Source organism: Ovis aries, chromosome 1, assembly GCF_016772045.2.
Source record: "Ovis aries strain OAR_USU_Benz2616 breed Rambouillet chromosome 1, ARS-UI_Ramb_v3.0, whole genome shotgun sequence".
Taxonomy (NCBI): Eukaryota; Metazoa; Chordata; class Mammalia; order Artiodactyla; family Bovidae; genus Ovis; species Ovis aries.
In genome coordinates, this window is record NC_056054.1 from 210689326 (window position 1) to 210704978 (window position 15653).

Consider the following 15653-nt stretch of genomic DNA (forward strand, 5'->3'; position numbering starts at 1 on the left):
AAATTTTGGATTTTAATTTTTCAAGCTTAAATTCTTTGATTTCAATGTTTCCATCCTTTCTCAGGCTGAATAATGTCTTTTTCTAATGGTATTTACATAAACTTGTTTCTTTTGTATATTTATATTACATTTTAGTATAATGCTATATATGTATTTAACATGGATAAAACATTAAACTATAAAATAAAGTGTGTAAGATATAAATATGTAAATACAAAAATATTGTACATAGTATAATTTTTATATTTATAAATATATGTTTATATATTTAAACCATTACCACCAATATGATTACTGAAAACTGCAGTTTTAATTTTTTTTTCTTTTGCCCATGCCCCACTGGGGTTTACATTCAAAGTAAATCCACTTATATGATTTTTCTACTAACTTGGTCAGAATCAGGTCTGTTTGTTTCATTTTATTTTTAATTCTTAGGGTTTGAAAATACTGATTTAATCTTGCTTATAATTTTATGTAAAACACTGATATTACTTCAAAATGAAATATGTACTTAGTTTCTTCTCCTTATAGGTAACCAAGTTTAGCTTAGGTTGCTGTTTTTAAAAATATAAATAAACGTGTGAGTCTGTGTATGTGAGAGTGTATGTGGGTCTGTAGACACACACACACATATATGTACATGTTTTGTTTTGTATGTACAAGCAGAAGACGAGCTCAGTAACACCCTGTCATGTCACAAAACAGGGAAACTATCAGAGAGCAGAGTCCTATCAAAAACGCTCAGAAGTCAACTTAAATGTTTTGTATAGTTTTGTATAGAAGTCAGCAGAACGTTTTGGAGACCACCTTATAGTAGTGTATAGAGTTAGTTCTCTGTTTTTATAATAGCTGAGTAGAAGTTCATTACCTAGATGTAGCTTAGCTGTCTCATGAATGAGAGTTTTAGGTATGAGCATAAATGTTCATGTAATTTTGAGGCAGCTTGCCAAATTCTTTTCCTTAGGCTTTATGCCATTCTCTCTTTTTTTCCAGTAATGTGTGAGGGTGCCTGTTTTCCCACTTGTAAACAGTATATAGTCAGAACCTTTTGGATGTATACATATTTTATCTCATAGTTGAAAAATGGTGTCTCAATTTAGTTCTCATTTGCATCTCTCATGCTTTAGAGCAGTTTGTATATTTTTTCCTTTGAACTCTTCCAAAGATAAATTCTCATTTTCAATAAAAGACTATCCATTTTGTCGACCAGTCCCTTTGGGCCTTCTCTTTTCTCCTTTTTTCTAATTCTCCAGTCATCCCACAGCTTCTAAAACTTAATTTGATTTAACAAGATTCTCCTATTAAGAATAGAACCTCACTGACCAGTTGTCAGGTTTGATTTCTATAGAATCAGACCCTTGATTATAACCATTTTATGTGAAAGCTGAACCCGGAAAGTTCTTGTGAGGAAATAAGGAAGATAAGGAGACCAGAATAGGATACAGGTTAATGTTTTAGGCAATTGGGACCATTTCTTTTTGGGACCTTTGGAAGCCAGTGTAGAACATGCCCCTTAGTTCTTCCACTCAGTAGTCAGGAAAGGGGCAATTTGTCCAGCAACTCCATTCCTTATTGGTGGAGTTATGCTTTGGAAAGGTCAAGGCATCAGCTGCTTAGTACTCTCCCCTGACCTCACTGTGGCCAGATGACTTTCAGGTGTTTGCAGTAAGAAGGTGCCTACTTGCTCAGGAAAACAGTGATCGGGGCTTGTGGCCTGGGCACTGCCAGTGCCCACTCACTGTTGTGTCAGTGGATATTCTAGTCTGCCTGCAACTGCGTTTCTCAGTGTGAGTTATTACTCTCATTCGTAAATTGCCCTACTGTATTCTGTTAACATCTCTTCTCCTAGAACTTGATTATCTTAAGAGAATTGATAAAAGTAAACCATGACTTGTTCAACTTGTTCAACTTGTTCTTCCAAAGGTCCCAAAAAGAAATGGTCCCAATTGCCTAAAACATTAACCTGTATCCTATTCTGGTCTCCTTATCTTCCTTATTTCCTCACAAGAACTTTCCGGGTTCAGCTTTCACATAAAATGGTTATAATCAAGGGTTATAATCAAGGGTCTTCTGAGGAGAAGACCCCAGAGTTGTAACCCTTTTGAGAGGTAACTCCCCAAGAGCAGTGTGGTACTTATTGAGGAGCTAACGATCTGTTCCTTTTTATTCTCCACTTTCCCAGAATATCATCTATGAAATAATTTGTTCTGTTCACTGTAGAAAAGTTCATTATTATTTTCATCTACTATCATGATTTTGAAGTGGTATTACTAAATGTGAAGAATAAATGGTACTGCCATATAGACAGGATTGTGTGTAGTATTCATTTTATTTTGGTGGAGAATTTATGTCCCTGAAGAACTAATTTTCAAATCAATTCTAAGAGAGTTACAGTGAAAAACTCTCTTAGTTTTGTGGATTTTTTTTTCCCTCCCCCTTTGAATGGATGGAACTGAAAATAATAGCTACAGGCTGAATTTCTTTCAGAAGTGTCTGTGCTTTTGCATATGTCTGAGCAGGTATCCCTTTGAAAAATGTATGGTTTATTTTCTGTAAAAGCAAAATAAATGGTAAACTCAGAAAAGCAGAGCACATGCACATTGGAATTGTGTTTTTTTAATAAGATTCTTTTTGATATGGACCATCTTAAAACTCTTTATTGAATTTGTTATACTTTTGTTACACTGTTCTGTTTTGTATTTGGGGTTTTTGACCAGAAGGTATGTGGGGTCTTATCTCCCTGACCAGGGATGCACCCCCTGCATTGGAAGGCAAAATCTTAACCACTGGACCACCAGGGAAGTCCCTGGAGTTGGGGTTTAACCTCATCTTTACCATTAGATGTTTGTTGTGTGACGTGAGGCTGATATGACTGACCAAAATGAAACCTGAGTGATTGTGGTATCACTCCGAAGGCAAAGAAAGTGTAGATTCTTACATGGATTTAATCCTTGTATTAAATGTAATAGTTGACTTGTTATGGTGCAATAGTTAAACTTGTTATGGTGAATAGTGGTATGGTGTAATAATTAACTTGTTATGGTGAGTAGCAGTTTAAAAGTTGATCTTCATTTGTCATATAATCTTGGCCTCTGTTCTACAATTTCTTAGTATGAGGCACCATGCAACCAAAAATAAAATATGGCTCTTTATGTCTCAGGGAGCCCCAAATAAAGTTTTTCCAACTTCTCACACTGACTGTACTATGTTAGATCCAATCCTAACAGGATCAGACACATTTAGGATTGCGCCGTGCTGTGCTTTGCTTACTCAGTCTTGTCTGACTTTTTGTGACCCTTTGGACAGTAGCCCACTAGGCTCCTCTGTCTATGGATTCTCCGGGCAAGAATATGGGAGTGGACTGCCAATTTCTTCTCCCAGAGATCTTCCCTATCCAGAGATCAAACCTGCATCTCCTGATTAGAATTAGGCTCCTGGTCTAATACTAGCAATATAGCCAAATTTGAAACTACAAACCATATTTTATAGATGTATTAAAGTCATTTGGAATCTTCTTTTCCTTGCTTTCTTTCATCAATCCATCCACCTTTCTAGGAGATAATACTGCTTTTTAAAAACATTTGCGTTTTAGTTTTTTGTTCCAAAGAAAAACTAACATACTGAAGTTTGAGAGGTAAAAGACAGAAACTACCGAATTTAACAGATACTGTTTGTTTTCTTCTCACGTTCTGTCCTTTTCTGCAAGCTAGTTAATTTCAGTCATATCTTTTGATTTTTCTCCCGATTCTTTTAAACGGAATTTCTTCACAATGTCTAATTTTTTGTCCTATGCTATGATTACTATTTCCTCCTGTCAGGAGGATCTGTTATTTTTAAAAAGATGCTAGTGTTCTTATTTTTCTACCTACTTTCTCTATATAAAAGACCATCTCACTTGACATTCATTTCCAGTTAAATTTTAGTGGAATCATGTGAGTTCATTGTAATCTGATATTTTTAAAAAATGGCTCAATGTAGGGGTTTATAAGTTTACAACAAATCACAGAGATATATTTTAAATATGTAAGAGACACCAAGACATTTTGATTAGCTTACAGTTTTTTGACACACAAGAAAATGTAAATTAAAATCAGACCAACAATGGAACGATGAGTGAGTGTTCTGAAAGAGAGTAGATATTTAAATATCTGTGTAACTGTGAGTCTGTTACCATCTCTGTTTTATAGGTGAGGAAACCATTTTTCCTGTTCATAATGGCTTAGATAATAAATTTAAAGTCTGAAGTCTGAACCAAGTCTTTTCCCACAGTTTTTTCCTCTCTTTAGAGAACATGTCTGTATTTCTTTTCTGAGATGGAAATGATAAGGGACTGTGGCATGATGGAATTGGAGTGGAACTCTGGGTTCTCACAGAGATTGTGTGTTGCCTTTTATATTACATGAGGGACAGTTAAGGAATGAAATTGTTGTAGAGGCCTTTTAAAAAAATTATGTTTGCATTCACAAATTTTCTTAAGCTTTCTGTTATTTTCTGGCTTCACTTGTGGCTCAGCTGGTAAAGAATCTGCCTGCAATGCTGGAGACCTGGGTTCAGTCCTTGGGTTAGGAAGATCCCCTGGAGAAGGGAAAGGCTACCCACCCCAGTATTCTGGCCTGGAGAATTCCTAGGACTGTACAGTCCCTGGCGTCGCAAAGAGTCAGACAGGACTGAGCGACTTTCGCTTGTTTCTGGCAGACAGGGCAAATTGTTGTTTTCATTGGAAGGGGGTTTTTGACATTTTGTCTGAAATTTCAGAAGCCAAGTATCACAGTGAAACATCTGAATTGAATATTGTGTACTTTTTAAACACATTTTGTGTTTCCTTCACCAGTCTTTTAATTCATTTGATGGAGGAATGTTTTTGTTTCATAAAGTCTTTTAATGTATTCCTTGTACACTTTCTCCCCTCAGTTGCAAGTAGGATAGAATCGGCAGTGGTGTTTTCATAGAAATAAATAGTTAATTCATTTATCTTGAAATGATCCATAAGTCATTTGTCTCCTTTTTTCCTCCTTTTATTGAAGTTTCTACCTGTAGTAGGGATGGAAATTTATTTCAAAACCAGGCTTTCTCTGATTTGTCCTTCTGCCTGTAACAGAACAGGTCCCGTAACCATCAGTGGGATACTCTGTGTGTGTGTGGGGGGGGGGCACTAGTGATGTGTAACTGTTGAGCACTTGAGAAAATGACTAGTTGTAGTTCACATATGCTGTAAATACGAAATGTGCGCTGGGTCTTGAAGAGTTGTTTTTTTTGCTTTTTAAGTGAAATCTTAGTTTTGCTTGAATTTCAAGAGATGATTTTGTTTGGATATATTGGATTAAATAAAAATAGACTATTAGAGTCAATTGCCACCTTAAAGACTTTTTTTTTTTTTTTGAGTCTACTAGAAACTGACACACCTTTGGTTAGCATTGTGTGTCTGTTGACAGTGTTCTATACCTTGCTGATCACAGCTACCTGATTTAAAGGTTCTCCTTGTCTGCCAGAAACAAGTAATTAGAGAAACTTGAGGGCCTCTGCGAGCCTGGCGCCAGAAGAGGTGCAGAGGCTGCTATCTGCAGCCGTGTGCCGTCACAGCACCCAAAGCGCCTTCCTCTGGGGCCGCGGCTGGGCGCTGCACACCCTCCCAGCTCTGCTGTCGCTGCGGAAATTCTCAGAAATGAATGGATAACAGAAAGCGGTGTTGGAACAGTAGGAAAGAGCAATTTTGCATGGGAAGCTTTTGGGAGATATTGTTTCCTGTAATCTACCTGAAGTTGGGGCAAACTTGAACAGACAAGAAGTCTGGTGCTTTGGACAGTGTGAAAGCTGCTAGTGAACTCTATTCTCCTCTGTCAGGAAAAGTAACTGAAGTTAATAAAGCTCCAGCAGAAAATCTAGGACTTGTCAACAAATCTTATTATGAGGGTGGTTAGCTAATCAGTAACCCTTCAGAACTAGATGAGGGAGTGAAGAAGCATATGAGAAATACATACAGTCTATTGAGGAGTGAAAATGGAACGCCTAAGTAAACTAGTTTGAAACAACTTAAAAAAAATTTTAGATCTGGGAAAACTGGAATGACCCTCAGAAAGTTCCTAAAATTAGATCATGGGTCTACATTACAAAGCTTAAGTTGTCATTATTCACTTGTACAATGAGGACCTAAATGTTAGAGAAGGGATGCTAATCACTTAGTTTTGGTAGAGCCTATAACTTGAACCAAATCCCCTCATTTGTAGTTGAGTTTTCTTTTAATGTGTCATACAGATTTTATAGAATTTGAATATTCTTCAGAGGTGAATCATGAGTGCTTTCACAGGACCTCAAGAGGAGATAGAAAAATTGTCTTTATCAGTTTCCCTGGTGGCTCCGAATCCACCTGCCAATGCAGGAGACTTGAGTTGGATCCCTGGGTCAGGAACGCCTGGAGAAGGAAATGGCAACCCACTCCAGTATTCTTGCCTGGAGAATCCCATAGACAAGAGGAGCATGGTGGGCTACAGGCCATGGGGTCACAAGGAGTTGGGCACAAATGAGCGACTGACACTTTGAAAGCATCTTTACTACAGATTTCTAGGTTTTTTCCCCCTCCACTACAGTTAAGAGCTAAAGATACAGACTGTCAGGAGAATTTTCTTTTATTAAAATTAGATTTTTATTCTCATCTATTTATGTTATTCTCTTATTCAGTATTTGCTCTCTTCTGTGTACACTTACTTCCTTGTCAAATCACTTTTCCCTTGATTTTTCAGTTATAAATTTTTCATTTGGTTCTTTTTATATTTTCTACTTATGAGTTTTTACCATCATTTCAAGTGCCTACCCTTACTTTGTGGAGAATGGACTATTAAAATAGCTACCTTATCTTTGATAATTCTCACGTCTAGATCATCTTGAGATTGACATCTGTTACTGCCTTTTTCTTTGAGAATTAGATTTTCTTGATTCTTTGTATGTGCTCAGACAGTAAGGCACCTGTCTACAATGCGGGAGACCCAGGTTCGATCCCTGGGTTAGGAAGATCCCCTGGAGAAGGAAATGGTTATCCACTCCAGTACTATTGCCTGGAAAATCCCACAGACAGAGGAGCCTGGTAGGCTACAGTCCGTGGAGTCCCAGAGTCAGACACAACTGAGCGATTTCACTTTCTTTCAGGAGATTATTATTATTCTCTTTGAAACCAGACAGGTCCAGACTGAACTTTCTGTGTCATGGACAATGGTTCCACTGTGAGTTCAGTATTCAAAGCCTTTGTTCTGCTGCTTTGTATCTCCTCATGTGCACACCTCAGGCTTAGTGTGGGACCCTGACAATAGCTCCTATCTTCAGTTCTCAAAACTTTTGCCTATTTGAGTATGTTTTGCATATACGTCTTGGGATGAACTTGGGACTTGTGTTGGTTCATATACAGAATTACAGGATCCAGCTCCCAGAGGCCTCTCTTTCTGATTTAGTTGAGCTCCTTTGGTTCAAAGGGACTGGCTCAGTTGGAGTCTTGAGAGAGATAAACGTGGGAAAGGGGGTTACGTCGATTGCAGTTTTGAATATGTGTGCTTTTAAGAATAGTAGGGGGTTAGAATCACCAAAAATGGAGTAGTGGCTCCTGTCGGGCAAATCGTCCCGCGAGTAGTGACAGCCATCTCTGGACAACATATGACAAAAAGTATGAGGACATTGTAGAGCAAACAAATGGAAATAGAAGCTGGTTTGAGTGGCTTGAGGTGAGCTTCCCAAGTTGATGGTGTTCTGCCTGAGAGCAGGCTCCTCTTGGGTGGTTTGCAGTTTTAAACTGGCTTGAGGAATCAGATAGTTGAGAATTACCACAGCAGCTCAGAGTAGTGGAGCCGAGCCGGAGGAAGAGGGAGGGAGTCCAAGAAAGGAAAGAACCTCAGAGGTCGAGTACCAAATTCTGGGTATAAACTCTGTCAAATACTGGGGCCGACCCCGAAACTTGGAAACAGTTTGGGTATCAGCAAGAGAATAGGTAAACTGTGGTTTATTTGTATCACAGAGTATTACTAACAGTTGAAGGAGAAAACTATTGGTACCTGAAGCAATTTGTACTAAACTCTGAAACATGCTGAGTGAACGTAGTCTTGTGTGAAACAGGACATAATGTATGATTCCTTATACAGTGTACTAAAAACAGGCAAATATCTGTTGTGTATTGGGGCTGGGGTGGGACGAAGATCATTATTGTTGGGGAATAAATGATTGACAAGGCTTAGAAATGGAAGCATGGCTGCTGGGGACAAGAATTAAGTAAGAAAAGGCACGTGGGAACTTTCTAGGGTGAGGGTAGTGTCCTGTTAGGGATTTGAGTTACTTGAGTTTGTGCATTCGTCAAAATTCATTGAATAGTGCACCCGTACATATCTATTGTAGTTTGCGTGAATTTTTTCTTTACAAGAAAAATTGTACTAAATTCTTTATTATAGTTAATGATAGGCAGTTTGAAGTATATATGGGTATATGTGAGGGAAGTTTACAGATAGCCGTAACTTTTTTTTGAAGTGCTTCAGAAATTAAGATTAGTTAATAGATGTGGGTAAAACAAATAGAAGAAAGCATTAATTTTAAAGTCTTAGTAATGGTTATGTGGATGTTCTTTGTACACTTCTTTGAGTTTTTCTGAAGGTTTGAAATTTTCATGAGATGCTATGAAAGATACTAGTAGGAAGTATATCTCTGCTGTTTGTTTTCGGTGGCTTTCATAAAAACTGGTAGTTCTTTAAATTTGGAAATATTTTAAAGAATTTATCAGTTACATTTTTCTGCCTATGCATTGAGCTCTGAACTGTTTAGGATGTAGAAAGATAGAAGTAGAAATAAACAATGTAAGTGGAAATACAAAACATATACACACAATAATTTGAAGACTTCAGAGTGATAGGGCAAAATCTCACGAAGATCATTTATAATAGTATGATCAGAGTCAAATGTGAATGGTGGGAAACGGAGTCCCTGGAGTTTCGTATTTTGAACGTTTTGAAAGTGCTCATAGAAGAAACTTTTGGATTCTCTTTCTGTTCTTTTAATTGGCCAATTGTTGATTGCAAAGTATGACTTAGGGCACATTTTTTAGTGTGTTGTATTCATTCTTTAGCAGAGGAATGCTGTGTGATTTTAATGCTAGAATTGTTAGCCAGATTGAATGATGAGAATTTATTTTAAAAAATCTGTATTTTAGGAAAATGGTAATTGTATGTTAGTAAGTTCTATTAAAAAACAGATGATCATAGTTGCTGAATTTTGTAATTCTTCTATAAAGTTTTGAGAGATGAGTATGGTGATATTAAAAATATTAATATACTATCCAGTATTAAGTATAAGCATTCTAAACTACTCGTTCATTCTTTATCCTCATCTTGCTCTTAGGAAATGTATTCTGATAGACTGAATTTTTTTAAGGTATATATTGGAATAAATTATAAGTGGATAAAAATGAGAGAAAAATGAAATACTGAAATAGAATCGTGAGATTTTTTCACCATTAGTTTGATCATCTCTGTTTCTTTCTAATGACAGTGTTTCTTCCCTTAACCTGAAATGAGAAGTTTGAATAAGATTAAGCACTTATTAAATACATTTACTTTTTAGAAATAAAAAGTTATATATAATTACTTGTGTTTTAGATATATATATATATATATGGCTTGTTAATTTCTAGAGAGCAGAAATAGATTTGGACTCATTTTTGGTCTTTCGACTTTTTAAGCTTCCCAATTGTATTGCAATAAAAAAGGGACCATTTCCATTATAACTTTCTCAAAGCAAATATGCTGCAAAAATACAAACAGATGAAAAGCAAACATGCTGCTGTTTTGTATGTAGCTTTAGTAATTTATAATTGTTCCTAGAATTTTGTATTATTGATATCTAAATGAAGCATTTTGGTCTTTGAGAAAATTGTACTGTATACCGACTTAAACAAGTGTTAGGAAGAATTACAAATGTGTTTCTGTTCTACAGATAGAAATTTAGTGAGGAACAATCCAGTGGACTTCTTGCCACATACCAACTAGTTATTTAAACATCAAATTTTCATTTAGCTCCTGATCTCGGTACCAAGAGAATAGTGTTTTCTGCAGTACAATCAGTTCTGAATTTTTGAGGAGCTGGTTTATATCTGTATGATAGTGGCTAAAAATAATGCTGTTTATAGTATCCTATCACTAGTAATTATAGTGAAACTAGTTTTATTAGTAGTAAATAAGCTTAATGTTTAAGTGTCTCTGAAAAAAGTCATGGAGGAGGGGGGAAATAAGGTAGTTTGAGTAAATTGCTGAAAACAGCTTATGTGCAGAACAGTGCACTACAGTATGCTTTCCATATCCATCTTGATATCTGTTGTATGCAGTTAAAGTGAAGTCACTCAGTCATGTACGGCTCTTTGCGACCCCGTGGACTGTAGCCCACCAGGCTCCTCCATCCATGGGATTCTCCAGGCAAGAATACTGGAGTGGGTTGCCATTTCCTTTTCCAGGGGATCTTCCCGACCCAGGGATCGAACCCAGGCCTCCTGCATTGCGGGCAGATGCTTTAATCTTTGAGCCACCAGGGAAGCCTTAAGTGTAAGTTTATTTTAATCAGCTCATTAGGATTATAAGTCAAAACACCCACATTAAAATAGAAAATATTTTTTAATGTGAAGGAAAGTTTGTTTCACAGGTCACTTGTCTCAGGGGCACATGGATATCACAGCCATTTTAAGACTAGCCAAGAACAGATTTCATCACCATCAAGGCTGCTTTATTTTTGCCTTTGTTTCTACCAGCCAGAGAAAAATTTTATTAGTGATTCTGAATAACATATTAGGTACTGTATTGCCAGTGTGAAATGTTCAAGTGAATGATTAATGGAATTATGTGTATGCCAAGTTATTTTATAATCACTAAGTGATTTGCATAAAGTAAGTTTTAAAAACAAAATTTTCATAGACTGTTTCATTATATCTTTCTATATTTTAAAAGATATATATTACATCCTTTAAAAGGATAGATTTTTGATATTAATAGATTCCTGATTGTAGAGATAACGTTTATTGGTCCTCATATAGCTAGAGTTTTAAAAGTCTGCCAGGTGAGATTCATAGTATTAACATAACTGAAAAGTAAATGCAAACTGTCGTGTCAAAGGATCTATGAGCTTAAAAAATTTATCAGACCGTAGACCAATCAGTTAATTACCTGTAATTTAGGAAATTGCCATTAGGAAACCACAAGTTTTTGAGGCACCAGAGCCTTTCCATTATTTGTTACCGATATATAGAAACTTGATTTCTTTCAGGGTAGAAAATTTAAACAAAAAATACTGTTCTCTTTATATTTCTGTTGTCACTAGTGGTAAAAAAATGTCATTTATTTCAGTTAACCTTGTTGTCAGAAGCAGTCAGGTTCTGTTTTGAGAGCTAACAAGAAAAATGTTATGCATAGGGAAGGTACACTCATTAAAAAAGAAGGGTATCATAAATATAATTATTGTTTTGTTACAAGTAAAAGTAATTGTCTAATTTACTCTAATCATTTTTTGTGTCATTTTACACTTTGTTCAGTTACTTAATTGAGAATTGAGATTAGTTATGAGGCATTTTATTACCTAAAGTAATTACTAGCCCAAAGGTATTCCTGTACTGTTTTTAAGATTCACTTGGGCAGTCTCATTGGCTAAAGGTGAATTGCTTTTTTGAGGTCATAATTTGGTCACTCACACCTAATCTGGTTTAAGATGTTAAGGTTACTTACTAAGGCAGGTATATTGTAAACATTTTAAGAGTTACAAAATCTTAAAAGTTACCATTTTATATCCTAAAAATCTACTTAAAAGTTATGAAAAGATTGCTTACAGCAGTTCAAAATTTTTGAAAATTGTTTTCATCCCTGTTCCACCTGCTGTTTGCAGTGTTAACTTCCCTGTTAACAGAAGTCCTACATTTTACTGCTTCTTCCTGAACTCATCTATAGACTCTCAGTGTTAAAGCCAGAAGAGCCCTTTCAGATTATCTAATTCAGCACCCTCATTTTACAGATGAGGAAACTGAGGCCTTGGACTAGAACAGAAGTCTCCTGACTGAGTCCAGGACTCTTTGTGTTACGTCATGCTGCCTGATGTTTGTTTATGGAACTCAGCAACATCATATACAGGGTGAGCTTTTTTTTTTTTTTTAAACGAACGCACAAAGTGGCTTGCTACTCTCATCAGGTGGTGTCATCGTTCTTAAGTTTCATCTTTCTTTTTTTTACCCATACCTATTTTGATCGACAATATAGCCCAATTACCCATGAATTTATTTTGCTGCTACTACTTCTTGGCATTTGACCGTTGTTTTTCAGAGTTAAACTCTTAGTCATATGTTTTCTTATCCATAACCATGGTAGCCTTACCAGGCATTATAGCAACAGTAGATTAAAATTCTTACAAGGATGACTTAGGGAATCTTAAATTTAGATTTAAAGTGAGTTATAAGTAGATAAGTACAAGAGTGTGTATATGAGATCTAAGAGCAGATGTGATACCAAATATGAGAGCAATCTTTTTGTGAAATAACAAAATCCCAAGAAATATTAGCCAACAGTGTGACATGGTTGCTGTAAAATACCTTATCCTGTGAACTCACGGATTTAAACTCATTTGTGTTTTAGATTATCATTTGCATTTTAGATATCATTAGATTATCATAGCATCTGCTCATGATGTCCTAATTTTGGCTAGTGAGAGCCTCTTCAGGTTGGTTCCTGTGTCCTTTGGATAAGACCTTAGAAGTTTTAAGTAGCTGTCTTGCTTTTTGGTTTGACGCGATGTTAATAGATTTGTGTGGTTTTCTAAGGTAACTCAAGGACTTTTAAGTTCTTGTAGTAAGTTCAAGATTCATAAGTTTCTGTAGGACCAAAATATCGTTTCCACTAACTCGTTCATTAATAAACACGGTCCATCATTAATTTTGCTTTTTGTAAAAGTAGGAGAAAACAAGATCTTTCAGCTTAAACAAAATTAGTGTGCTTCTCTTGTATTTTAAAATCTTGTTTCATATTACTGAAATAACCATGTGTCAGCCTTTAGAATTTTGGGTAAACGAAAGCACTAATGCTCAGCTATGAATGTTGGATAAATTTGGATTGGACACTTTACATCACTTACATATGTATAATATGTATATATCATTGGAACATATACATATATGTTACTAGAACATACACACACACACACATTGTTACTAGAATTCTTTGCTTATTTAACTGTTTCTCAGCAATCTTAAAGGGCCCCTGTCCAGTTAACTAACTGTGTTTCAGGAGAACTAAGTCAGAGGTCCAGAAATGCTATGTGACGGTAGTTTTCCTGAAAAGATTATATCTGTGGGGAGGATTGTGGATGTTTTATTTTGACAAGGGCGTAGTACATAAATTGCACTTTGATTATGTTTCTTATGCATGAGGGCTGGCTTTTATGACTTCTGGAGTGTGTGTGTGTATTGTTGTTGTTCAGTTGCTCAGTCTTAACCCAACTCTTTGTGACCCTGTGGACTGCAGCACACCAGGTTCCTCTTGTCTTCCACTATCTGCTGGAATTTGCTCAAATTCTTGTCCATTGAGTCAGTAATGCTAATCTAACTTTTATCCTCTGCTGCCCCCTCATTTTGCCTTCAATCTTTCTAAGCATCAGGATCTTTTCCAGTGAGTCAGTTGGTCAGAGTACTGGAGCTTCATTTTCAATGCTTCCAGTGAATATTCAGAGTTGGTTTTCTTTAGGATTGACTGGTTTGGTCTTCTTGTTTATAGCTATTATGTGCTAGAATGTAAACTACAGACTGCCTTTTAAATGCCTGTAATTTGATAGTGACTGAAAAATATGCACAATATAAAATGATAGAATAACAATGTTAACAGGTAAATTATAAATTGGTTTTCATGCACTTCTACTACCTGTGAGATTTTTAGAGTAGGTTTTATTTCTGTTTTACAGAATAGGAAACTGGGGCTTAGGGTAGTTAAATGACTTGATTTAATGCTTTACTGTCAATAACATTTGAAAGAAAATACAAATACTCTAATTTCTAACCTAAAAATTTTTTTTTTTTTTTACTACTGCCCAACTTTGAAAAGAGTTTTTCTAAAACTATGCTTCCAGGGGTACAGGAGGAAAGGAGGAAACACCTTTAATGTTGACATTTGAATAGTCTTCATAAGGAGATGACATTTGAAGAATAGAAAAAATTTTAACACTTGTAGTTGGAACAAAGAGCTTAAAATGCATAAATGTGGGAATTAGGGGTTTGTTAGAATATTTTTTACTCACTTGAATGTAGAGTACATTCAAAGAAGATGCTGTACAGTCAGATAGATACTTCAAGACCATACATTGGAGAAGGAGAACTTAAATGCTTCTGTAAACAATTTAGAGTGAATGTGGAAGCTAATAGGTAGTCATGAATACATATGGCATAATCAGCATTATATTTTATGTGTAGATGTCAGAAGATAGTATGAAGAGACCTAGAAGTCGTTAAGGGTATTGCAGTAGTAGAGGTGATAGGTACTGCAGAACAGAAGGCATGACTGAAAGGGGTGTTTTAAAGGTAAGCAGTAGCAGGTAAAAGCCGGGATAGAAAATTGAATGCAAAAAAAAAAAAAAAACCCTAAAATTTAAATTGTAGTGAATTACAGAATTAGTAATAGTTATGGGCAAGAGGAGAAACATTTTGGGAAGTATAGGGCATAAGTTGTCTCCAGTAATGCTGAGTGATGATAACTAAAAGGACATAGATATCTGTGCTTTAGTCAGCTGGAATTGGGATTCCTAGGTGGCTCAAGGTAAAGATCTGCCTGCCAATGTAGGAGATGTGGGTTTGATCCCTGGTCGGAAAGATCCCCTGGAGGAGGAAATGGCAACCCACTCCAGGTATTCTTGCTGGGAAAATCCCAGAGTCCCATGGACTATGGAGGAGTATAGTCCATTGGGTCCCAAAGAGTCAGCTGGACACGACTGAGTGACTGAGCAGGCTCATATGCCCCTAGAATTGGAATGTTCGGAATGGGAAAGATGGGTGTGTGTGTTTGGCATGTAGCGGGACAGATGGTGGTTTTATAATTCTTCAGAGTGGATGAGATCCTTAGTTGGAGGAGTGGAGTGAAGATCAAAGGGCTAAAAAGAAGTCTGCTATATACTGTAGAGCAGGAAGAAAAATCAGTGAAGTGGCCAGAATCAGAAAGTCACATGTTGGAAGTTTAAAGTTTTGTTGTTTTTTTTTAATCTTAAGTTCTGGAAATGGCAAGTAGTATGAAATAATGAAGGCATATGATGACCTGTTGAATTTGGGATGGATTAGTAACAAAGTTCTTTAGAGTCCATAAAATTTTAACAATAACAAAAACATTTTCTTCTTTATATGCTTAAACATATTCTTTTACTTAAATGCATTAGATAAACATTCTGTCACGTACTCTTTCTTTTGCTTCCTCCCCCATCAGTTCAGTTCAGTTGCTCAGTTGTGTCCAGCTCTTTGCGACCCCATGGACTGCAGCATGCCAGGTTTCCCTGTCTATCACCAACTCCCAGAACCTGCTCAGACGCATGTCCATCCAGTTGGTGATGCCATCCAGCCATCTCATCCTTTCTCATCACCTTCTCTTCCTGCCTCAGTCTTTCCCAGCATCAGAGTCTTTTCTAACAAG

The 15653-nt window shown here is 36.3% G+C and overlaps 1 protein-coding gene across 23 annotated transcripts in view; it reads left to right on the forward strand.

Moving 5' to 3' along the window:
- The window catches only part of TBL1XR1 (TBL1X/Y related 1), a 180256-nt gene that overhangs the window by 97782 nt on the left and 66821 nt on the right, over positions 1 to 15653 (forward strand). For 10 of the 23 annotated variants that reach the window (XM_060393482.1, XM_042234271.1, XM_060393468.1 and 7 more), the window contains exon 3: positions 12013 to 12129. The exons of the other annotated variants lie outside the window; for them this stretch is intronic. The gene's annotated coding sequence lies outside the window, so the exon portion shown is untranslated. The remainder of the gene's footprint in view (positions 1 to 12012; positions 12130 to 15653) is intronic. 23 annotated transcript variants of the gene reach the window in all.